The sequence below is a fragment of the Podarcis melisellensis genome (assembly GCF_964234715.1).
Source record: "Podarcis melisellensis genome assembly, chromosome: 1".
Classification (NCBI taxonomy): Eukaryota; Metazoa; Chordata; class Lepidosauria; order Squamata; family Lacertidae; genus Podarcis; species Podarcis melisellensis.
The window spans coordinates 69,686,671-69,710,029 of record NC_138528.1 but is presented as its reverse complement, the minus strand read 5'-3'; the positions used below and the strand labels follow the sequence as shown (position 1 = coordinate 69,710,029).

The window sequence follows — 23,359 nt, the reverse complement described above, 5'->3', positions numbered from 1 at the left end:
AAACATGAGGTCTCAGGGCAGGGCTGTCCCAGCCATTAGTACTCACAATTGCATTTCACAGGAACTGCCTATGCATGTTGACAGGCCGCCCCTCTTCCAAACATGCTTGAGAAGGGTCCTGAATGGAATGGAACAGTGGGTGGGTATATAAGTAAGCAGAGCCCCACTCTCCTGTTTTATGTGCTGAACACCTGAATAGGCCTTCAGTTATACGTTTAACTAAAAATGGATGAGCTCTTCAAAAGGTTGCCATGCAGTAACTTGAAAATACCTGGGATAATTTATCCTTTTTTGAGGATCTCAGATAATTTCTGAGGCCTCTGAAAATATGTACTTATGGTGTCCATCTCCCACATTCTTGGACTTTACCCCTATAAAAATCTCACCCCACCCTAGGGGCCATTAGAAAACTCCCAGGGTGTGGGAGGGACCTATTCCCCACCCACCCTTAGCAAGCCATGTGCCCCCTCCCCTTACCCTCAGGGATCCTGCAGGGCTTTCTTCCTGAAGCAAGGTAACAGAGCTGCTTCATGTATTTGAATGAAATCCAATGAGGAGTGAGTGGGAACTTAGTCTTTTGCACCTGAAATTTCACCTCTGCAGTCTCCAACTGCAAACTAATGCCACTCCGTTAAATTTCCCTTGGAATGTGGGGAAGATATCAGTTCAGATTGTATCAATTCAGGTTCGAATCTAATCTAATAGCAGAGAAGAATTTGGGAGATGTCAAAAGCCCATTTCACCTGTGAGGTGGCTTTAACAAGCCCTCAAAAGTTTTGAACTGGCTCAGGAGAACTTCACCTGCATCTCTATTCTCAACACTGATTTCCCCCTCCCCCACCCGCCGCATCTCCATCTTCCTTTGGCACAAAGTTCCATTATGAGCTCTTCATCACACAGCATTCAGTGCGTATGTTCAAAGTGTCTCCTCAGTCCTTGTCAATATTTAATGTTCTGTCATTCATCTCCTTAAATTGTTTGTTTAAAGCTTTTGTTGCTCTCATTTCAGTTATTTATTAATACACAATGCCAAGTTATCTTAATTAAATGTCCCTAGCCGGACATAAATTAAAGCATTCGGTTTCTGCTGTCAATAAGAACATGGTATGAGAAACACTATCAGGCTTATGAAAGGAAGTGTTTTTATCTTGGAGATAGTTATGAATACACAGAAGATAAATATATCACTGGGGTATTTATTTTACAGAATACAAATAATGTTCAGCATGGGGTGTTCAGAAATGAAAAAGAAAGGATGTTTCCAGCATTCATTTTTGGAGGGACAAGATTTCAACATCCATCTACTTACCACAAGAGATGTTTCTCTAGTCATGGCAAGACTGGAGGTCAAAGCCAGCCTTTCACATAATTCATTTTGCTCCAATGTATATTTAAAAAATTCCGACATTACAAAATATTGTGTCCTCGCAGGCTGATTTATGATCAGCAAATATACGCGCTTAGATACTATAATCATAAAAAGGACCTGGTTTTGTCACCTTGGAGTCACCTTTGAAGTGCCAAAACCGATTCTGGGCCTAAAATGGATGCTCAAGGGCAAGTCAATAACTTGTATTTTTAAAAGGGTGCCAAATAAATTGTACTGTTTGTCAATTGGGGAAACTATAGTTGTTGGGTAGCATGCATGTTTCATTAATTGTGAATCTCCAGGCCTCGCCACTCATCCCTCACCAGCACTGCTCCATGCTCTTCTAGCTTTTGCCTTACTAAAATGTGTCCTTTTTCCTTTCCATTTTCAAAACTTTATTATAAAGTTGAAATAACAGTCCAGTAAGAACTGTGATAATGACTCTGGCTTTCCAGCTGGAGGATGGAGAAGTGTGTGTATATACTTCCAACTGGAATGTAGCCTACTGTACAAAGGTAAAAGCCATACCTATTGTCCCAGCCACTTTTATTGGGGCCCCTCCCCTACCCCTGACATGTGGCCTCCTATGAGGTTTGTCACAAAGGAATGTGGCCCTTAGACTGAAAAGGGTTCTCTACTCTGATGTAGACAGTGCTGAGCTAGATGGACAAATGTTGTGCCACAATATAAGGCAACTTCCTTTATTCCTAGGGAAGACATGCCATTGTGGACTAGGACAAAATACAGTTGTAGAACTAGGTCAGCCCTGTATAATTTAAGACCCAACAAACTGTGGATCAGTCCACCAGACATGCCTTGCAGCCCACTAGCAACTTGAGAATCTCCCTACTTTTGTAGTTCTAGGCAGATTGCAAATACAGGCAATCTACTGAAGCCTAGTGGACTACGATACATGCTGTATAGAGATGGATGAGTCAATCTGTTGATGATCTGGGCCACTTTTGCATGCATTCGCCTGTAGGTCCATTGTTGCATTTCATTTCTGTGTTAGAATGAACCACTTTATGAATATGTGAACCAAAATGGAGCAGAGACATAAGCAGTGGAGGTGCAGGACTAAACCAAGGCATCTTGCCTCCTGAGGCAGAGCAGCAAACAGCACTTCCTTCAAATCAAGATACCTAGTACAGGTGTGCAGTGACCAGAAGGTTCTGTTCAAACCCCAATTCAGAGTTCAGAAAATAGGCCATTTAAGTTTGAGGCACTTTATACAATTCCTAATTCAGCTCAGGGTCTGTCCAAAGACAATTAATTTCTCTTCTCCCTCCCCTACCCCATTCACTATTGCAAAACCAACTTTTTCCCTTCTGAAGCCCATATATATATATTGCTTTTGACAGAAGTGGATGAAATATGCAGACATGCTTACTCCTTGAGTGGTTAACACCTGCCAAATTAGTTCTATTAGCTTTTGTGCTGGACACTTTAAAAAAGATTCACTTTCTGAGTAAAATTATTCCCTCTGATTACAAGATTGTTCTGTCAAGAAGCGATGGAGCTTCCGCTCCCCTTCTCCACCCCCTGGTGTTTCGTGTTGTGTTGTGTTGTGGAAACATCTATAACTTTTTAATTTTGGAGCAGAAACAGATGGAATCTGTAGGGGAAGTTTTCCCTTCTAAGAGCATGAATTCTTCCACATTTCAGAAGGATCACTGCAGGGTTTTCACTGCAAGGGCAACTGTTGCCCTTTTGGTTGGGTAAGAAAGGGGATCATTTAAGTGTTTTGTGAGCAATTAGTCTGAAAATTGCAGACATCGGGGAGCTGCCCCCAGGTAAGGGACCTGCAACTTTCATTCCCTCTTATTACAAACTTGATGTCTCAGACACAGCAGAGCTTTCCCTCTACCTTCTCACTCTGCTGTTTGCTTTCCATTTCTATCCCATCCTACCCTGGTATTATGGAGTTATGATAAGCTTAGAGACATTATTTTTTCTTTCAGTACATGCTTGTCTACAGTATTTTTCAAAATGTCTGGATTGCCAAAGTGCCACAAAGCACTTCAGGGATCCCTGCTTCAACATGTGCCACTCATACAAATCTCATGTTGCCATTGCTAAGCAAAATGTTAGCCCACTTAGCCTTGATATTTGTGATCTGTTGTGATCCAATGTACATTGTACTCAAGGCTAGCCAAGCTATACTGGCACCTGAGGCAGAGAATCCCACAAGTACCAGTATCCCTCCCTACTTAAATAACTACTAAAATTACTAATAATTTCCTGCCCTTTCACAACACCAAAAACATACTGGGCAACTGCCTCACTCTGCCTAATGGTAGAGATGGTCCTGGCAAGAAGCAACAAATAGCAACAGGGGCCAACACCTCCAAAACCCTCCTGCACTCTTCAGACACAAATTCCTGCCTTTATCTAGTCTGATTGCTCCACCTCAAGATGCAGGTAGTGTCACCATTGCAGAGGCTGGCCGAGCAATAAGAAAAAGGGGGGAAATAGTAGAGAAATGATGGCACGCCCTTAGAACCAAACGGATCAGTGGCTTGTTCAAATCACGGATGAATAAAGTAGTGCAAAGGCTGCCAAGAAACAAATTAGTCTCAGAATAAATGGGTTTATCCTGGATACCCAGGGGATACTGTTGAAGGCTCTGGCTCGCAGGTAAAGAGGCACACTGGGGGAAATAATCATTTAGGAGAAATGTCTATGTATTCTATGCCATTAAAAATGAAGACAAGAGAACAGTATCTTTTATGCAGGGGAAACTGATAAAACAACGATTTCACTGGTGATGTTTCAGGATTTTATTGCAGAGGCAAAACCCCTTAATACTTGCTAACGTCACCCCTGGGAAGGTCAATTTTGTGGGTAGGGGGGCTGGTCATAGCCTAGGAACCCTGACTTGAAACATGCACAATTGCGAATGTTGCTGATAGAGCAATGGCAATTCTTATGGTGCTTATTCGTATGATGTCTTATTGTGATCGACAACTGCAAGGAATCCTGATCAAGTAACAGAAGAAAATAGATTGGACCCTTCTCCTCCTCCTCTGTCACACACCCCATTTTCAACTTCTGGGTATGCTATATCACAAGTTCAAAAAATGGGAAGTCTAATGTGGTATTACATAAGGAGGAGCATTTAAAGCATCACCAGCAACCTTACAACTAGAATACTTCACTACAGACAGAGGAGCTACTAGAATACAGTGAATACCAGAATCACAGAATCATAGAATCATAGATTTGGAAGAGACCACAAGGGCCATCGAGCCCAACCCCCTGCCAATCAGGAAACCCCATCAGAGCACTCCTGACATATGGTTGTCAAGCCTCTGCTTAAAGACCTCCAAAGAAGGAGACGCCACCACACTCCTTGGCAGCAAATTCCACTGTCGAACAGCTCTTACTGTCAGGAAGTTCTTCCTAATGTTTAGGTGGAATCTTCTTTCTTGTAGTTTGGATCCATTGCTCCGTGTCCCCTTCTCTGGAGCAGCAGAAAACAATATTTCTCCCTCCTCTATGTGACATCCTTTTATATATTTGAACATGGCTATCATATCACCCCTTAACCTCCTCTTCTCCAGGCTAAACATGCCCAGCTCCCTTAGCCGTTCCTCATAAGGCATCGTTTCCAGGCCTTTGACCATTTTGGTTGCCCTCCTCTGGACACGTTCCAGTTTGTCAGTGTCCTTCTTGAACTGTGGTGCCCAGAACTGGACACAGTACTCCAGGTGAGGTCTGACCAGAGCAGAATACAGTGGCACTATTACTTCCCTTGATCTAGATGCTATACTCCTATTGATGCAGCCCAGAATTGCATTGGCTTTTTTAGCTGCCACGTCACACTGTTGGCTCATGTCAAGTTTGTGGTCAACCAAGACTCCTAGATCCTTTTCACATGTACTGCTCTCAAGCCAGGTGTCACCCATCTTGTATTTGTGCCTCTCACTTTTTTTGCCCAAGTTCAATACTTTACATTTCTCCCTGTTAAAATTCATCTTGTTTGTTTTGGCCCAGTTCTCTAATCTGTCAAGGTCGTTTTGAAGTGTGATCCTGTCCTTTGGGATGTTAGCCACCCCTCCCAGTTTGGTGTCATCTGCAAATTTGATCAGGATGCCCTTGAGTCCATCATTCAAGTCGTTGATAAAGATGTTGAAGAAGCAAGAGGATATATTCATATTCTGGACACTCCAGGAATTTGAGGATGGAAAACACACCTTTATTCAAGGCTGGCTCTACCATGTACTTCCATCATCCACACAGGGCAACAAGTATTGTACAAATTCTGTGTCCATCTACTGTACCTTTGGCCTCTCTGTTATGTGGAGAAGACCAACTACACACTCTGAACAGCTACCTCACACAGCACATAGTTAAAGTACGGCTCTCACTCTCACAGGAGGCTGTGATGGCTGCCAATTTTTATGGCTTTAAAAGAGAATTCCATTATTTCATGGAAGATCAGGCTATTGGGGCAGTATGTGTCTAAATACCAGTCACTGGAAACCACAGGAAGAGGGAACGCTCTTGTGTACAAGTCCTGCTTGCAGGTTTTCAGCAGGCATCTGGTCAGCCTCTGTGAGAACAGAATGTTGGACTAGATTGGTCCTTGGCCTGATCCAGGGTGGCACTTCTTATGTTCTTATGCCCATTTTTGCATGTGGCCCCAGGAGGATGCCCAGAAAGTCAGTCTGAAAAAGGTTCTCCATTCCTGTTATACATCAATAGTAAGATTGAAAGATACACCCCTGAACTACAATTTGGACTCATCACAATTTAGAAGTAGCTATGCCCTACTTCCCAGTGTTATAGATATCACTCCTTCACCAATCATTTCAGATACATTTTTTATGTTCTTAGGAGTCTAGTTTATTATAAGATTTAGATCTCTTTATTCAACATTCCTGGCTGTTTTACATATCAGTAAGATATCAATAACACAGCAATCTCTTTCAATCATTCAGGGAGATCTCCTTTGAGGTGACAGATTTGCTGACATGCTGCATTTGGAAATTAGGACTTTGTTTAATAGTAAGAATGGATCTAAGAGAATGGACCTTCACTTGGCTACCTAGCAATAAATCAATGCTTCTGGTCCATCCATAACAACTTGCTTTAGGATGCTTTCCCTCTTCCTTATTACAATGATGCAATAAACTAAGGTGTACTTTATACTATTTTGGCCTGATCCTGAAGTGGTGGGGGGGAGGAACTCTACTAGGCCACAACCATTTATAAGTGTCCAATAATAAATTTAAAGAGGACAGGAGAACAATCTAATAAAAGCACTTTAACATCCAAAAAGAAATTGCTGTTCAAAGCATTTATATAATTAGCTTTCACACTGAAAGGAACTTTGGACCGCTGCCCTGCTTTCTGTTTAATTCTGGGGAAGTAATCAGCTAAAATGTCAAGCGTGTCCAGTGCTTTGGCAAGACGAGAGAATGGGTCAGCTGGATAATACAAACAAAAGAACTCTATGAATTCAACAGGATGGTACAGAGACTCTGCATTTGAGGAATATGATGTAGGCAAAAACCTTGACTGTAATGCTAGTAATGTTGGTGATTGAAAAATACCAAAGGCTTTCAGTTAAGAGGGCCCTCTCTGATGCAGTGGAGTGACAGGTACGAGGTTTGGAACATGATCCAACCCACATCAGTCCTGTGTGACTTTGCCTCCCCAGCATCTCTGACAGAAATGCCCCCTCCCCCCGGTAGCCACCCAACTTACACCAATGTTGCTGCAGCTAACTCAGATGAGGATGAGGCAAGGCAGAGTTGATGAGTTCAGGGCTGTTGGCATAGTGAGCCATGCAATGGGATTGTATTGTAAAGAGGACTGATGCACAGTAGGGTGGCATTGAGGTTGGGGCTACTTGGGTACACCGGCAGAACCAATCTGTCATTCCTACCAGTGTCCCTGTTTATCTGTGACCTAAAAAGGAAGTCCTGGCCCACACCCGCCCAGCTGAGCTTCTGCATTGTCAATTTGAAAACAGGTGTCTGTCTTACATCGTTTGCAATGAAGATATATGCAAATATTTTATCTATCCTTGAGCAGGGGTGGAGGAAGGGGGTGCGGTGGGGGCGGACCACCCCAGGTGTCATCACTGAGGGGGGTGACAAAATGCCAGGCAGCACTCACCGCGGGCGGCCTGCAGCACGCCCAAGCCACGCGTCTCTCCCGGAAGTGACATGGTGGCTTGGCCGCCCGCAGGATCCACGCTGCCCCAAACGGTCCACCTGCCGGCTCCCTCTCAGCTGTAGGGTGGCTAAGTAGGCAGGCAGATTCCTCGGAGGCCCCATGGAGTATCCTGCCCCAGCTCGCCCCGCCCCATGGCGGCTGACCCCGCCCCTGGGCGCAGGGCACACACGCCGCCCCAGGTACCCAATTGGCTTGCTCCGCCACTGTCAGAGAGAGAGAGAGAGAGATTGTGTTCCTTTTTGTTCTCTTCCTTTGGACAAGCCTTCCATTTTTCTGAAGGAAGCCTTTTTGCTTATTATAGCTTCCTTAACTTTGCTGATTAACCATGCTGGCATCATCACGGCCTTGGTGGTATCCTTCCTGTTATGTGGTTTATATTCTAGCTGAGAATCTATTGTTTAGATTATGAAAAACCTACACACAGACTGGAGAGATTTGAATGCCTTTTTACTCATTTCTGAGAAATTTCCTCTTTGGAAACCTACACACAAACTGGAGAGATTTGAATGCCTTTCCACTCAACCCTTTCCACTCAGTTTCTGAAAAATTTCCTCTTTGGAAGAGGATTAAAATATATTCATGGAGGATAATTCAATCAATGGTAAGTAGAAATGACACCTAATGGAATCTCCAGGTTCAGAGGCCTATATTCATCAATAGCAGTTGCTGGAAGGAAAGAGCAGGTACAGTCTTTTGCCTTCATGTGGGTTAAAGCCTCAGCGCCTAGGACTTGCCGATCGAAAGGTCGGCGGTTCGAATCCCTGCGGCGGGGTGCGCTCCCGCTGCTCGGTCCCAGCGCCTGCCAACCTAGCAGTTCGAAAGCACCTCCGGGTGCAAGTAGATAAATAGGGACCGCTTACCAGCGGGAAGGTAAACGGCGTTTCCGTGCGCGGCTCTGGCTCGCCAGATGCAGCTTTGTCACGCTGGCCACGTGACCCGGAAGTGTCTCCGGACAGCGCTGGCCCCTGGCCTCTTGAGTGAGATGGGCGCACAACCCCAGAGTCTGTCAAGACTGGCCCGTACGGGCAGGGGTACCTTTACCTTTACCTTTACTATGTATCAACTATCCAGAAGCATCTTGCTAGTAACCATAGAACCCTGGATGCTGAACATTTGATCTAGCCTAGCAAAATATACTTTTGCAGAGCTTTGTGTTGTTTTAAAACTTTGCAAATCCTGCTTAACCAAAGTCAACAAATGCACAAGTGCATATACAGAGCCACACTGGTCTTATGTCACTTTCAACTCTCTTGAGAAACCATTGTCTGACAGCCTTGTGGGTGACTGATGTTCACTGCATTGTCCTGTATTAATATGACAACTTGCTCACAAATATGTCTAATAGTTAAATCTGTGAGTACCACATTTGGGATCCTACAGGCTAGAGGGTGTGAGTCTTTTTAAATAATAAATAAGGCTTTGCTTTATATTCCACGTCTGAATTCAAAACATGACGGTACACCACAAATCAACAGAGGAAGCCACAATCAGAAAAAAACCCTGTCAGGTAACCCATAATAATGATGGACCTAAAACCTGGGACTCAACAAAAGTCAAACAGTAGCACTTCCCACGTAGTTCTCATTTTTATTTACCCTGAGGGATGACAGTCAGGTTAGGCTTATGTATAGCATGGTACCCTTAAAAATGAATTGTGCTCACTAAAAATATATATTCTGATCTTGTAGTTTTAAATAAATAATGTCACCAACACTCAGTAGCATGAGGCTGTATCATCCAATACCTGGCACTTAAGTCTTTCCAAAGAAGGTTATTATTTCAATGCAGCTGATTGTATTTATTTTGTGAGATTTAACTTTAAAACCCTTTGAGTGAAATACCACATTTCATACTCAATGAGTGCCTTTTGCTGTGTCCCTTGTCAAGACTCAAACTAACAGAGGCCTCTCTTGGCAAATTATGATTAATGAGAATAGAGAGGAAACCAACTATGCTACAACTGAAGAAGAAAACACGAATGATCAACAGGTGAAAAAGTGTTCCCATTTGGCACCTGGGGAAAGCAACTACATTTTCCCCAGAAACCCAGAACATAACTTCATCCTTCAGAAACCCAGAACATAACGGCATTCCAGATTTTGAGAGTAAAGGTATTCAATTTATGTTTAGATCTGTAACACATAATTTGACCTCTGTGAATTGTTTTCATGTACGCTGACCTGTGACAGGTGCTTCCCCAGTTGTGGGCTGCCCTATACAGTGAGGTGTGGCTGTCTCCTCATTATTAACTTTCAGAAGAGAGTTAAAAACTCTGTGAGGCATTTGATGGCAGAAATATACTATCCCTGGCAATCTGAAAATTATTAACTGTGAGGATATTATGGATGTCCCTTCCTTCTCTTCCCTCCCAACTGCAGTCAAGTAAGTGGGTGGGATGGAGAGGGAGTTGGACAAAGTGTGTGCAGCTGCATGGCTAGTGAAGGGAAAAGTGAAATTCTTCTCTGGCTCAGATTTTAAAGTGAGTCAGGGGAGAATGTGGTGGTTGCCATGTTTACCGTATATTGAGCTGAACATTATGAGCCTCCAAGTCTTGTATTTCCAAGCCAGGAAATATGAGCCCCAACAATCTCTCAAAAGGGAGAGACATAAGGAGCTAACTCAACTTTAAACCAGGCAGTCGTAACACACTCAAAGAATCATGCAAACTGTAGTTTGTTTAAAGTGCTAGAAATTACAGTTCTGTGAATGGGAAAATACAGTTTTGGGGGGGAAATCACATGCTTTGGATGTACGTCAAATATATGGTGTGATTCTGCACAAAGTCTCTAGTTCTACATTGGTACAGTTTTCATGCTTAATTGGGGGTTTTTTTTATGCCACAGCATGCAATGGTTAAAGAGGTTGCTTATTTGTTTATTTTTCACCTGTGTCACTTTTCAGTTATCAGCTGCATCTCTTGACCATTATCCTACAAATACATGCATTGATCTCTGGATATATATCCTTAACCCTCAACAACTCTCAGTCTAGTCTAGCTAAAGGAATTCAATACCCAAACATCAATTAGGCAAGGTAACAAAGTATTTGATAAGAATTAGTTTCAAAAGAAAACTACCTAAAGTAATTTAGGAAAACAAGTAATACAGTATACTAGACTGTATTCCTGCAACACTTAAATGGCTTGGGTATACTGGCCTATATGAACAAATAAGTCAGTCCTAGCATAAAGCAACTCCCTAACAGTCAAAGTCAGGCAGCACAACTCTGTGTAGGCCTATATATATATATGCATGAAGAATAGCTGTTGAAGTCCACATATCCACTGGATGTCACTGTTACACAGTCCTGTAATTTGAATGCTACAAGAAATAATTGGCAGGCACAAGAATCTGAATTTTAAGTTGAGGTTTTTCTACTGAATTTTCAATCACTGTTCTGAGAGCTTCATTTCATGGCCCCATCTATTAGCAAGAGTTCCTTGAATGGAATTAAGGGCATTGTGAAATTTGTTACAGAGATTTGGTTTGCAGCTTTTAGCCTCCTCTGTTCATCTTCCTCCTCCTCCTCCCAGATGTTCTAATGAGAGGGTGAAAATAATTGTATATACTAGCAGTTGCCCCAGATCTCATCTTACTAGGCATTCTTCAGAGACTCCAAATAAGACAGCCTCTCTCATGGACTGAGACATGTGGAAATGTATTTTACAAATGCTTTGACCTCCCTGAACGGATTTAACATAAAATCCTTAGAGCCATTTTGGATGTCCTGTTGGTTCTCTTTGGTTCTGAAATAGGAATGCTTCCTGTAGTTATGGGAGACCAGTATTTTACTTGAATCAGTGAACTAGAAGAGAGGTGGCCAACATGGTACTCCACAGATGTTGCCTGTCCCCATCAGCCACAACCAGCATGACCAAGGCTGATAAGACATTGGCTGCTCCTGGGCAAGAATTCTAAACATGAAAGTTTCTGCCACATGTAAATATGATAGAAATACATCAGAAACAGAGAAACTGCCTAATCTCTGTCTAAAAGCAGTATTCTCTGTCTACTGAGGTAGAGGCCTCCTGGCTTTGTAAAACTGTTGTTCTTGTGTCTTGTGGTCTAAACAAATTTTCTATATATTAATACTGAGGAAGGGAGGTGATGTGTGTACATGTCTTAACTTTCTTTCAAATTGACTTTTGGTTTTGAAAGTGTGGGGAGGGTGATGTGTAACAAAAGGGCAGCTAAAATCCCCCAAAGATTTCAGATCTTCCCTTACATTGACAGTGGCAGCATCCTTTATTTCTTACAATACTTTAACAACAACAACAACACCACATGGGGGCTGCTATCTTTCCCCATAGAGGCCACCTCAGAATTAGGCTACATCACAATGTAGCAGCATTCCAGCAGCATTATGGGGCAGTTGATGGTGGCTGCTACCAGCACAGGAACCTTCCTTATACTGAGTCAGACTACTGGCAGTGGTTCTCTGGGATTTCAGAAGGAGTTTTTCCCAGCCCTACCTGGAGATGCTGGAAATTGAACCTGGGTCCTTCTGTATGCCAAGCAGATTGATGGTCTACCACTGAGTTCTGCTGCCGCCTTTCGCAAGCACCAGTGACTGCGTGTAGAATATGCACAGAAGCAAAACATATGAGAGAAGATAATGCATGACCAAACTCAAGAAAGGGGATACATTTGTGTAAGCTGTTAGGTTTCAGTTGCCCCTCTGTGGCTGAAGATTTTTCTGATAAATCACCAAGTCAGCAGTATGCTTTGTAGTGAGAGACAAAGCCAGCATGTCAGCAAGTCTACTTCATTATAGTAGTGTGTTTGGCTCCAGTACAGAATATGCTTTGGCAAGGATATTTTGTGCCAACTGAGACTGCTTTTTCTTTATGAACTATTTCAATCAGTCCTGAAACACGACGACTGCTATTGGCCAGTGCCTTTAAATGTGGTGAAGCCAGATTCATAAGCCTTCACAAGCTCTGCATACCTTCCTCGTAACCCTGTGTGCAAAAGCGTGTACCATTCTTGTGTGCTGCTTAAACCAGTAAGGCACCTTTGCTAATACACTCACTGCAGCCCTTTTTGCTGCTTATTAGGCACATCCTGATGTTAAAAGAATGCACACCTGGCAGGGGTAGCTGGCTCAGCCCACTCACCATATAGGCATTCTGTCTCATGCGTGCAACACATAGCATGGAAATCACCTAACAAACCCGGTCAGTAGAAGCACTATGCAAGAGCTCCTGCTTGCTCAATGGAGCTTTCCACCCTCCTTTTTCTCTGCACCCCTTAAACTGGCTTAGGGGGAAAGCCCCCAGAATGATGCATGGAGAGGAGAGGGCAGGTGGTTCCATCTGGTAAGCTGATAATTCTCATGCAGATGCAATGTTTGCAATAGCATGAGGCTGAAGTTCATCTACTACTTGCACACACAACTGGCCACTCTGGTTTTGCAGAGCTCCCAGTTTCATGGAGAGCTGCGTTGTGCACATAAGAAAGTTGCAGACATGCAATGGAGTGTATTGCAAGGGGTGATGCTTGCCATAATGCAGCAAGCCCTACCCCCCCATGCCCACATATATGAAGAGGGTGCCAGTTAGGGTCATGTGTGATGTTGGGGAAGCAGGGTTGGGGGTGTGTGTGTGTAGTGCTTAGCTTTATCTTGGATACATGTTAAGTTTAAGTCATAGGTAGGGACGTGGGTGGTGCTTAAACCACAGAGCCTAGGACTTGCCGATCAGAAGGTCAGCGGTTTGAATCCCCGCGACGGGGTGAGCTCCTGTTGCTCGGTCCCAGCTCCTGCCAACCTAGCAGTTTCCATGCGCTGCTCTGGTTTGCCAGAAGCTGCTTAGTCATGCTGGCCACATGACCTCGGCCAATAAAGCGAGATGAGCTTTTTGGCCCCAGAGTCAGTCACGACTGGACCTAATGGTCAGGGGTCCCTTTACCTTTATGGATCTTTTAAGTCAGCCAAAGGTTTTTTGGTCAAGAGTGTTTTGTGTTCCAGGTTGTGGTGACATCCAGAAGACATTGGAAGGCTGATCCACATAGTAATCTCAGGATGGCTGCTCTTTGCTTTAAAATACAGTCGTACCTCGGAAGTCGAACGGAATCCGTTCCGGAAGTCTGTTCAACTTCCAAAACATTTGGAAACCAAAGCGCGGCTTCTGAATGGCTGCAGGAAGCTCCTGCAGCCAGTTGGAAGCCACAGAAGCCCTGTTGGACGCTCAGGTTCCAAAGAACATCATAAACCAGAACACTAACTTCTGGGTTTACGGCGTTCAGGAGCCAAAGTGTTCAACTCGCAAGGCGTTTGGGATCCAAGGTACAACTGTAATGTTATTTCAGCTCACTTATTAGAGCTGAAATCTTTCAGGCAGTTGAAGGCCATCTGGAGTGTTTTAGGGAGCCATGTTAGTGCTGTTCCACATGCAGAGAGAAAGAACCATGAGCCAAACAGCATGTGTATCTGTGGAGTATTCTTCAGTACATCTGTGGAAAACTCTGCTGGTGTAGATGTCCTATGGGTATGTTGGGGACAGGTGTGAATCTGCAGGATCCCAAGCTCCCTTGTTCATTAGACATGTGGACAAAAATTGCCCCACACTATGTCTGCTCTGGGTCCAGCATTGAGTCAACAGGAAACAAAAAGAAAAATTCTGCCCCCACATCTCCTGCCCTGGCCACAGCAGAGCCATGGATATGGTGGTTACATTGCTACAAAATCTTTCTCCTTACCACCTTATACCAATGACAGGAGTGTTCTGCCTATGATACATTTCCCCCCTTCTTTTTTAGGGTGGCAGGATATAAATATAATAATAAAAATTGTAATAGTTTTGCTGATTACTCTTAGTTGTGAGGAATAGTCTTAGGGTTATACATATTTTTATTATGAAAAATGTAACAATTCAAACTGAGAGATGTCCTGTTGAGCTGGGTCTCTCACCTAACTGGCACTAAGAAAAAGAAATGAATAGAATATTTTTAAAAATAAAAAAGATATATTTTCCTTTACTATTATCTTATTCTCTCTGAGCTTCCAGCATGGTCTGTCTGAAGGGGGAAGGCAGCATTTAAGCCTTACGTTTCTAAATCTCATCACTGATTTTCATTAAGCACTGCCCTGAGTTTAAAAGCTGAGCAAGCTTTTCCTCTCTCTTCAGAAAAGTCAGCTTGCTTGCCAGGTGGGTTTCCCTGAGCTATAATAAAACAAAGTTAGCATTAGTCACATTGGAGATGATTTCTCACATGCTGATTGCGGACCTGGTTATTGCCTCCACTTACAAATCCCTAAATAACATCAAAAGCATCATCAGGTGTCCGTAGACTATTTTTCATTCACAATAGTCAGTTCTCATTCCCTTGTAATGGTGGGCTTTTCAGCCATAAATCTAGTACTAATTCCAATTCTTCAAAATGAAATATTTAGCTGAGGTCTAAATGCTAAAGTCTTTCATATAGTACCAGTGGATTTTGGATTCCTTCCCTTCACCATCACCAAAATACAGTTTTCCAAACAGGATTTAGGGGAAACACAGTTCCGCAAAAGGTCACTCCTTAAGACTTTGTTTCTATTCTCTTAAACACAATAGTTCATGTTAGAGTTTGTCCCTTCCGCATAGGAACTTCCCGTTGGCCTCCAAAAGAACCCCATCCCCAAAAGTAGATCCAGGTCAGGAAAACTTTATTTGTACCTCGTTCTTCAAAAAGATTACCAGCTTTCCAGCAAATTTCCATGTCAGAAACTTGTATTCGAGTTGCAGTAGACCTGGTTTTGATCTTAACAGGCTACCTGTTGCACAGTGAATATAGCCCTTGAGCAACACGATTCAGTCAGGGGCCAACCTTGGTAATATGGCACCCTGAAAAAGGACAAAATTTGGTCCCTACCCCATGTCTTATTTTCACACTGATTCCTTTTGGTACAGTTGCTTTTATATGGATCTTCTCAGTAGGTGCCTGTATAAATTTAGGTATTAGTAGTAGTTGTAGTAGTAGTAGTAGTAGTAATATTTTGTGTCCCCTCAGCTCGGCGACCTGTGTGGAAGAACTGTCAGCACTGCCCAAAATCTGGTGCTGATTCAGGCCCTGTGAAGAGAATGCTTGGTTTAGATTCAGTAGACAAAGTTAAATAGTACACTCCATTATCTCTTGCTCTCTTTTACTGGTGGTTGATAGATGAGATTTAAAGAATGTGATCTTTTCAAATGGATTGATTCCAACAGATGCACAAGCCACCAGGCTAGCAGGTAAATGCCTCAAACAAGTTCAAGTTCACCTTGGAGGTGGTACTGAAGCCTTTGGATGCTTAAGGATCTCGACATAGCCTTTCCTTTTAGAACAGAAACATAATAAAGAGCAGCAATGGTCTTGGAGCCTCACCAGGCCTCCACCTCTGCAGACTACACCTTCAGTAGCACTTTAACCAAAACCCGTATCAAAATACTGCAATCGCAAATAATACAAGCTCTGTAGTTTGGTCGATTTAGATATTATTCCAGACCTTTGTGTACCCTTGTAAATCTGTAGTGCTTTTTTTGAAATATGCTCTGTTCATACTGGTGATTTACAGTGAGGCCACACAAATTGTGCTGGAGCCCCAAAGCAAGAACTCACATACACTTTGATCCTCCCCAATACTTGCAGCTCACAGTGGCTTGGCAAGTAAGCCAGGGTTTAGCTTAGAATGGCATTCCTCAGGAGCCTAAATATTCATTCTGAACCCCTACTGTGGCACGGCATTATGTGCAAATGCAGCCTCTGTGTGCAGGTGGATTTGCTTTCAGGGCTCCTGGCTGCACATTTAGTTCTGCACCTTGAAAATCTGTGATGGTTTTATCAAGTCTGCCATGTGTTCTTCTTGGAAGCTCTCATTGTGCCTGGTATTTCAATGTTTAACCATGACCTTTGCATATTTTTGATGACATTTTAAGCCTTCCTCACCAAACCATCTCTGGTAAATTCACTTAAACCCATATATTTGTTTTATTTAATATATTTATGGACACAGAATTAACCTGTGCTTCCATGGACAGCTATGAGTCCAAAATGACCCTAAGGCTGTGCCCCTGGTCCTTCAGGGGCACAATTGCCCCATTCAGGACCAGGGAGTCCCCCACACCTCCCTGTCCCGCCCAAAATAGTACTTCTCTTTTGTCAGGATTCATCCTCAATCCATTAACTGCCATCCATCTTCCAACCACCTCCAGACACTCACACAGGACATTCACCGCCCTCACTGGTTCTGATTTAATGTGCCAAAACACAGCATATTTCCCACTACTAGTTAATTGAAGAAGCCTCTGGGGCCTTTAACATTATCTGATTGTTACAGATAGGTAGCCGTGTTGGTCTGCCATAGTCAAAACAAAAAATATTCCTTCCAGTAGCACCTTAAAGACCAACTAAGTTAGTTCTTGGTATGAGCTTTCGTGTGCATGCACACTTCTTCAGATACACTGAAACAGAAGTTTCCAGGCCCTTCTATATAGTGAGAAGGTGGGGAGGGGTATTACTCAGAAGGGTGGTGGGAATGGGTGATTGGCAGATAGCTGTGATGAGCCTGTTGACGACTCTTAACGACTGCAATAGGTCTTACAAGAAAAAGCAAGGGGTGAGAAGGTGAAAAGTGGCTTTGTCATGTATAATGAGATAAGAATCCAATGTCTTTGTTCAGGCCAGGTTTCTCCATGGTTTTAAGTTTGGTGATAAGTTGCAATTCAGCAGCTTCTCTTTCCAGTCTATTTCTGAAATTCCTTTGTAGTAAAACAGCTACTTTGAGATCTTGTATAGAATGTCCTGGGAGATTGAAGTGTTCTCCTACTGGTTTCTCTGTTTTGTGATTCCTGATGTCCGATTTATGTCCGTTTATTCTTTGGCGTAAGGTCTGGCCTGTTTGTCCAATATAGAGAGCTGAAGGACACTGTTGGCATTTGATGGCATATACAATGTTAGACGATGAGCAATTAAATAGTCCTGAGATGGTATGTGTGATGTTGTTGGGGCCAGTAATGGTGTTGTCTGGGTGTATGTGGCAGCAAAGTTGGCATCTGGGTTTATTGCAGGCTCTGGTGCCAGTGTCCGTGTTAGGTCTGGTTGTAGTATTATTGTGGGTTAGGAGTTGTTTGAGATTGGGTGGCTGTCTGTAGGCAATGAAAGGTCTTCCTCCCAGAGCTTGAGAAAGAGAACTGTCATTGTCCAGGAGAGGTTGTAGATCTCTGATGATGCGTTGTACTGTTTTAACTTGTGAGCTGTATGTGATGACTAGAGGTGTTCTGTTATTTTCTTTTTTGGGTCTGTCTTGTAGCAAGTTCTCTCTGGGTATCAGTCTGGCTCTGTTGATCCGTTGTCTAACTTCATCTGCTGGGTATTTTAGTTCTAAAAAGGTTTGCTGTAGATCTCTTAGGTGAGAGTCTCTGTCTGTAGAATTGGAACAGATGCGGCTGTAACGTAGTGCCTGGCTATATACAATGGACTGTTTGGTATGTTTGGGATGGTAGCTAGAGGCATGTAGATATGTTTGTCGGTCAGTTGGTTTACGGTATAAGGTGGTGTCTATGCGCCCATCCTGTATTTTTATAGTAGTGTCCAAAAAATGTATTTCTTTTTTTTTATATAAATATTTATTAAGGTTTTTTAATAAGAAAATACAATAATAATGAACATTATTGCTTTGTTTTAACAAAGTTTCATAATATTCTTGAGCTTCCTCACGTCTCCCGCTCCCATTTGCATCTTTAATAATTTTTGTCAAGCAAATTATCATCTTATTTCCAAATCTATGACCACATGCTTAAATATCAATTCTTAATCTATTTTAATGATGGCCAATTATTTATAACCAAGCATCCTTCTTAAGATTCCACTAAATCACAATATTTCTGCAGGTAGGTCTTGAATTTCTTCCAATCTTCTTCAATCCTTTCTTCTCCCAGGTCTCGGATTCTGCCAGTCATCTCCGCCAATTGCATATAGTCCATCAGTTGCATCTGCCATTCTTCCAGTGTGGGTAGATCTTGAGTTTTCCAGTTCTTAGCAAGTAGTATCCTTGCTGCTGTTGTTGCATACATGAAAAATGTTCTATCTTTCTTTAGCACCTTCTGGTCTACAATGCCCAGAAGAAAGGCCTCTGGTTTCTTGGTAAAGGTATACTTAAACACCTTTTTCAACTCGTTATATATCATTTCCCAGAAGGCCTTCACTTTAGGGCAAGTCCACCAGAGGTGAAAGAATGTTCCTTCATTTTCTTTACATTTCCAACATTTGTTATCAGACGAATGGTATATTTTGGCAAGTTTAACTGGGGTCATGTACCATCTGTATATCATTTTCATTACATTTTCTTTCAAAGCATTACATGCAGTGAAATTCAACCCAGTGGTCCACAACCTTTCCCAGTCCTCAAACATAATGTTATGCCCAATGTCCTGTGCCCATTTTATCATAGCCGACTTAACCATTTCGTCTTGCGTATTCCATTTCAGCAGCAAATTATACATTCTTGAAAGTACCTTAGTCTTAGGTTCTAACAGCTCTGTCTCCAACTTCGATTTCTCCACCTGGAATCCTAGCTTTTTATCACTTTTAAAAATTTCCTTAATCTGAGCGTAATGTAACCAGTCTCGCACTTTATCCTTCATTTTCTCCATACTCTGCAATTTCCAGTTGTCCCCATCTTTTTCTAACAATTCCCAATATTTCGGCCAGTAGGCTTCCATATTGGGTCTTTTCCAAGCCTTAGCTTCCAAGGGTGAAAGCCACCTCGGAGTTTTATTTTCTAATAAGTCTTTGTATTTTGTCCAGACATTAAACACTGCTTTTCTGCAAAAAAATGTATTTCTTGCATAGATTGATTCATTGTTAGGTTGATTGTGGGGTGAAAATCATTGAATTTCTGGTGGGAGGTGTCCAGGGTCTGTTGACCATGTGTCCAGATGATAAAAATATTGTCAATGTATCGCAGGTACAAGAGAGGTTTGAGTGGGTAGGAGTTTAGGAAACGTTGTTCTAAATCTGCCATGAAGATGTTGGCATACTGTGGGGCCATGCGGCTGCCCATTGCTGTGCCGCTGATCTGAAGGAACAGGTCATCACCGAATTTGAAGTTGTTGTGGGTAAGGACAAATTGGCAGAGTTTGGTGGCAAAGTCCGCTGTGGTTTTATCTGAAATGTTGTTCCTTATAGCTTGTAAACCATCGTTGTGTGGGATTATCTGATTGTGTCACATCATCCAGTTCTGAAACAAACGGCTTTCAGAAGGAACAAAAACCATAGCCATCATCCTCAAATCTTAAATGCCTCAATATGTTTTGGTCATTTGGGATCCTTCAGTCCCACTCTTCATTTGCAGTTATCATCCACGTAATACTGAACAAAGGAGACTGTGAGATTCGTTCACCAGCTGTAGATGGTAATCAGTGTCTGATGATCAACTAAGATGGCCCAAGCTTGGTTAATGATACCACCATGAAAGAAAATAATGACCTTAGTTGTAATTTAATGGCTGTTATGTCACCTCTTACTGTTATTTATAACAGCCCCAGCTTGAATATGTGATAGTGAGGAAGATCTTCAGTAATTCTATATGCAGTTATGTGTAATGACTAATGATCATCAGTACCAACTGTTCAAGCCAAAAAAACCCAGTCAGAGGTGACATTTTACCAAACACACAGAATTTTAAAGAATCATCTATTGATATCTCTTTTGTCTTCAGTATTTTGTATGGGTGGAAATGTTCAATATACTTGGTACAGGAGCAAATGAATTCTGTCTTTCTGACAGCCTTGTGGGAATGCAAAGAAAGAGAAATTGATTTTCCTAGTCCAGCTTTATATACCATTTTCCTGCTATAAAGAGAAGTTTCTTTATTAAGAAGGTTTGTCAGAAGAATTCTTACGGCTTTTAGCTCTCTAACCATCACTGCATACTTTTTCCATCTTAAACCACAACCAGAATTTTAAACTGGGAAATATCAAACTACTGGAGCAAATTGCCTCAACTTTTGATATTTTAAACAGAAATGGTATTTAGCAACTTGGGATATTTTATGTATTTAAAACTGGCTTTTACTTATCCTGAGCATTAAATGGCAGTTACAAAACTTCACAATATAAAAAAAACTTCTGTGCCCTATACTCAAGCTGTGTACATGGGACTGTTTACTCTGCATCCAATGTTCTCCCACTGCTATTTTTTGAGGCTGCATGCACAAGACATTAGTCAACATCAATCCAGAAGTTTCTTGAGATATGCTGCTGTTCCTTGCATTTTTTCTCAAAGCAACTTCAATCCAAGTAGAAGTCTTAAGCCACATTCACCTAGTGAAGCTAGGTGTGTATATCTGAGTGTGTATATCGCTGGATTATCACCTTGTCGTGGTGAGTGGGCTTGCACGTTCCTATGACACTTGTGAGTCAAGCCATTGGGAGTCTCGTAATCCCAGCAGGGTCACTCAAGGTGGTGAGGTCAAAGGGGAGGAGCTAGACAAAGAATGACCCCAAAAGTCCTCAACAGCAGAACAAGTGGAAGATAACAAGCAGTATGTTACAATGGCTGTGAAGGCAGAAGACGGCTGCAGCAGATAAGAATCTACCGGTCGTCGTGATTACTCATGCCATCGGAATAGAGCCTTACTGCAAAGCCTGTGTGTTGTTCAGTGTGCACTGATCTACACACATAAAACAAATTCACGCACAGGTGTCTTCCAAAGAAGAAGAAAGAAGTAGTATCTGAAGAAAGAAGTAGTACCTGAAACAGCCATTGAGCACAAATCTGCAGCTGGCATCTTTATAAATAGGAGTTCCAGGGGCGTGCTGCAGGGGTGGGGAAACTAAACAGGTAATGTGCATCAGGTGAAGACACCCCCCTCCCCTCTCTAATGTGTACAGCAATGAACAAAGCACAGTGGTGGGAAATCACTTCAGTGTGTTTTATGCTGCTAATGAGTATATAGCCACTGAACGCAGTGGGATATGCTTCTGCCTAGACATGAATAGGATTGCTCACACAAAACCACCCATCCACATTTTTGGGTTTATCACAAAAATCCACTCACAATTCATTAATCCCTGCCTTCTCAAGAGCAATCCGTTCCCAGCTCCTCCAACCAGAAGTGTGCCCAACCAGATTTTTTTTTACTCTTGGCCTCCCATCCAAAATGTCTCTCCTCCTGAAAATCATTGTCATAATGCCCTCAGAAACTATTCCTACACTTAATCCATTTAAAACAAACAATAGACAGTTCCCTCCCATAATAAACTGTGTCCTACCACCCCAAAATGGCTGGACAACCTAAGAAGATTCACAGCATAAATAATTTGCCATTCCTCTTCTCTAATCACAGTCTGTATTAATGAACCTAGATCTGAACAGATGCAAGAGCAACTAATGCCATTATCAGCCTTTCTGCAGCACACACACGATCTCTCCTATCCATTTCTATACAAATTAATGGGTCCTAGCTATCTGGCTCTTCATGACATTTCAAAACAAATATGTTTTGTTCAACGGCAATACCTGCATGGCTAGCTGAATAATGATTTCCACGGTGGCATGGTGCAGCTTCTTTAATTATTGAAAAGACCATGGTCAGGGGTCAGGGTGCTGGGAATTGTAGCCCCAACAACATCTGTAGGGCGCCATGTTGGCCCTCCCTGTTTGAATGCATTGTCTCCTGTCCTATAAAGTATAGCTGCTAATTTATATTGCAGCAACTGGTATTCATTACTGGCTAGGTACTGCATTCCTCTTAAACTAATTAGATATTATTTCTGACTTAAGAAATTGTCAGTTAAGCCCTACTGGCACCATCCAGGCTCTGTCATGGGTCTATAATTCTCTGGAGAGTTGCCCTAATTTTAGTAATAGGCTTATTGCTTATCTTGATCCCACCTGTCAAAGAGTATTAGAAGACTACATCCTTTATTCAAAAATAGCTGCTTTCTTAGAATATGAAAAGGCACGGGACAGGATTCTGTGTGGTAATCAGTTCTTAGCTAATCAATTTAGGGCTGCCTCTGGTGCTCTCCAGTTCAGCACTAAGCTAAAAAACAGGGCAACTTTGCCCAACAGCAATGCAGACATTTGTGGCTTGCTATTCACACACACAGGGCTGGGATGCGGGTGGCACTGTGAGTTAAACCATAGAGCCTAGGACTTGCCGATCAGAAGGTCCCGTTGCTTGGTCCCTGCTCCTGCCAACCTAGCAGTTTGAAAGCACGTCAAAGTGCAAGTAGATAAATAGGTACCGCTCTGGTGGGAAAGTAAACAGCATTTCCGTGTGCTGCTCTGGTTCGCCAGAAGCGGCTTAGTCATGCTGGCCACATGACCTGGAAGCTGTATGCCGGCTCCCTCGGCCAATAAAGCGAGATGAGCGCCGCAACCCCACAGTCGGTCCCGACTGGACCTAATGGTCAGGGGTCCCTTTACCTTTATTCACAAACAACCCAACGCAACTAGTGGCAGCTCTGTGTGGACTGAGCACATGGCTTAAGGCAGTCCTGTGTGTGGTGTTTTAGCATACTCAAACTATGACTGAAAGAATATGTTAAACACCTCAAGATTGGAACCACCTTCCTTATGTATCTGCTTTCTACAGGGATTAAAACAATGGGAGCTTTCTTATGGTATAGTGGATCTAATGCTGGTCGTTGACCCGAGACAGTCTTGAGGTCAGGCTCCTGTTAAACCATGCTTTGGGCACAAACTACATGTAGTGTTAACTACTGTATGTGGTTTGCCCAGGTTCTCCCAATAACGGTGAAATCCTTAAGAGCTGGAGAATTAAGAGGTCGCTCTCCTGCCATTCTTCCAATTTAAGTTTCTGCTCAATAGCTAACAT

General features: G+C 42.6%; 1 protein-coding gene across 2 annotated transcripts in view; it reads right to left on the bottom strand.

Annotated features, from left to right (window-relative positions):
- Nucleotides 1–23,359, bottom strand: part of INSC (INSC spindle orientation adaptor protein) — a 136,120-nt gene that overhangs the window by 25,688 nt on the left and 87,073 nt on the right. The gene's annotated exons all lie outside the window — the stretch shown is intronic.